General features: G+C 44.8%; 1 protein-coding gene across 10 annotated transcripts in view; it reads right to left on the reverse strand.

Moving 5' to 3' along the window:
- OSBPL6 (oxysterol binding protein like 6) overlaps positions 1 to 3162 on the reverse strand; it is a 236062-nt gene extending 232900 nt beyond the window's left edge. For all 10 annotated transcript variants that reach the window (XM_006151664.3, XM_006151663.3, XM_014589014.2 and 7 more), the window contains exon 1: positions 3060 to 3162. The gene's annotated coding sequence lies outside the window, so the exon portion shown is untranslated. The remainder of the gene's footprint in view (positions 1 to 3059) is intronic.
- Between the last annotated feature and the right edge of the window lie 6 nt (positions 3163 to 3168).

Consider the following 3168-nt stretch of genomic DNA (forward strand, 5'->3'; position numbering starts at 1 on the left):
AGAAGAGAAGAGAAGAGAAGAGAAGAGAAGAGAAGAGGATAAAATAAAATCATCCAATGTCTGAGTGGTAGGGAAAAATATGTATATTTCAAAACATACATGTATGCAAAAAATTACTTGTATTTGATTGTGTTTGCTTGTTTCTCTTGCCAAACTATAATTTGGCAATAGCTAGTAAGTTGAATATTCACACACCCTACAAACCAAGTCTATTCGTTAGTATTTACCCAAGAGAAACATTTGTACATGTGCCCAAGGAAACAACAAATGATCAAAGCAACACTGTTTTTTAAATAACAGTATTAATAATAGTCATAATAATAATAAAAACAAGAAACAAATGGCCAATGGCAGAACAGAAAAATAATCATCTTATGGGACATCTTATGGCATACTGTACAGCAGTGAAAGGCTGAACTACAGCTACATACAACATGAATGAATCTTGGTAATACAACGAGTGAGAAATGTGAGTGGAAAGTATGACATCCTTTTTTTAAGATAAAAAAAACCTCTTAAAAGTATTATGATAGGGGCAAACCAGGGGTGTAGCTGTTAAGCCCTATGTGAGAAAAGGCAGATTCCACAGGGAAGTTAAGCACTATGCATGCAAAGCCAGATCTGACATGGCTGACCGTGGTTGGAGTCCTACCTGGGGGCTTAAAAACCATATCAGTGGGTGTTCATGCATGCCCCAAATCCTGGTGGAATGGAGAAAGGGAGGGGAAAAAATTGTGGCATGACCACAACCCCACTATAGTAAGGTGCTTTTTCTCTCTGTCCAGTGCACCTGTCCTCTGGAAATAAGAAGTATTACTATTATTTAATCTTGCAGTAAATAAATAAATAAATTCTCTCCTTAGTCATTTATACCTTATCACTCCAAACTAGGCTATCAACTATTAAGGGCATGAACATTTCTTTACTCTTATTTATATCTGCTACGGTGCCTAAACCAGTGTCTTGAACAGATTAGGTGTACAGTAAGAAAGTATCAGTTAAATAATTGCTTCATGTTCATTAACCAAGGGATTTTAATAAAAGTAAAACCTTCTCCCCAGTTTATGAGTAAAGTCACATGAAACTTGTCTCTTTTATGCATTTTACCCAATTCTGCATGTGCAGAGGCACTATAGACCTCCAGCCACAATCTGTCTTGGAAGGAGTTCACCCTTCTTGGAGTAAAGTTAACATGAGCTTAAGGCAATCTAGGGATAAGAAGACATATATTATGTGATCTTGCAAAGTCGGACTGAACTACATTACACTAAAGCCGAGACATCTGATACATTATCCTAATTCGAGACTGAGGTATCCTGAGAGGCAGTCCAACCTCTGCATATATAATTGAGTTACAGACATCACCACTGAAAATATGAACCAAATCAGGATTTTTTTGCCTTTCTAAAATCAGATTTTGTTTCAGAATTTTTTGTTTTTACCTTGAGAAAATATATTTTTAGGTTACAAATATGTGAACCCAAAAGAAAAACGGGAATAATATTCCACCAATCAAGGCCTTCTTTATAACCTAACGAGGGCTATACACATTGTGTAGGTGATTATAGCTGAGTTACACTGCAGCTTCTCTTCGACCTTGGGAACCCTGCTCACTCAGTTACTGTGAGGTCTTCTGTTTCATTTATTATTAGTCTTCGGATCTGCAATGCTGTAACATTTGATAGGAATATCAACATTGTGAGCTTGCAGTATTTGAAACTAGAAATGCTTCCAAAAAATAAATTGGGGATGGGGGGCCGTGAATAAAGTAAAACAAAAACAAAACAAGGGGAAAACAAAGTTAATGGCAACGAGATGAGAAACTTAATTTTACCTTTGAAGACTACGTTAATTAATGAACTCTGTGATCTATAACTGGCTTTTAGCATATGCAATTCATTAAGAAAAGATGTTCAAGAAAAATTATTTTGGCATTCGGAGGAAAAATCAAAACTGAATATAATACACAATTTACTAAATCTAGACCAGAGATTTAAAAACGGACATTCTTACTGAGAAAAAGCATTACAGGACTTTGCGTCCGAGAGACAAACAATCGGGCAACCCAGTGGGTTCACTTAGTTTCGTGTCATTTGCCTCATGTCCATTATGTAATGCGTTCCCCAGCTTTAGGTCTCTATGTTTAAGCAACCGTTCAGGTATATCACAAAATCGCTGCAAAATCAGTACCTAGTCATAACTTTCAAAACAGCTTAAAAGGTGTCTTGTAGATGTGTCTATATACAGTAGAGGCTTAAGAAAAAAAAATCTGCTGGTGTCATTACTTCTTCCTGGCTTCCTACCAAGGTCTCCCAGCCCCTCCTCCCCAGCATCCCCGGCGACACGATCTGCGGGCAGCTCCCGGCTCGACGCAGGGGAAGCACGTCTTGACTGCATTGCAAACCCTGTCCCGGTCTGAACCGAGGAAGGCAGACTCCGCCTCGGCCCGGCGTGTGGACTAGGGCTGCAGGAAGGGCTGCAGGGGCGCCGGTAGGGGGTGGACAGGGGTGCCTCGCTAGGGCAGTCCGCAGTGCACGCGCACAGTAAAACCCAATGCACAACTTCCCCAGCCGCTCCTCTCCGCTCCCCGGATTCCCTGAAAGGAGCAGCGTAGGCGTCAGCTCGCGCGGGCGCGGGCGCACTCACCCGCGCGGGTTCGGTTCTCGGCTGACAATTACATCAGTCCTCTCTGCCCAACCTCAATCCTCAGTCAGCCTGGGTTGAGCTGAGGCGCGGAGCAGTGCGGGGGGAATCGGGCACTAGTTCCAGGCTGCTGGAATTCCCCAGCAACAAGGGGGGAGGGTGAGCAGGGACCGTGACACAGCCCCCTCCCACCCCAGCCGCGGTTATGGGTTGACACCACCACCCCCACTTCCCAGACCCCTGGCTATCCGGTCAGGAAACCTCCAGAGGGCGGCGAAGCCTTGGGGGCCGAAAGCTGCAGCTGCCCATACACAGGATCCTCGGGGTCCTGGGCCCGCTGGCCGCGCACAATGCTCCCGCGGTGCGGGCACTGTCATGTCCTCCCTGGGCATCCCCTTTGCAGCTAGGACACCTACCTAGAGGGCTACAGAGATGGCGTGGATCCTGCGGCAGCTGCGGAAGCAAGGCGGGAGACGGCCGCGGCCGGCGGACTGGCGCGCGGGCTAGCCCAGGAGCCTAGGCACC

This window comes from Tupaia chinensis, unplaced genomic scaffold, assembly GCF_000334495.1.
Source record: "Tupaia chinensis unplaced genomic scaffold, TupChi_1.0 Scaffold000322_1, whole genome shotgun sequence".
NCBI classification, from domain to species: Eukaryota; Metazoa; Chordata; class Mammalia; order Scandentia; family Tupaiidae; genus Tupaia; species Tupaia belangeri.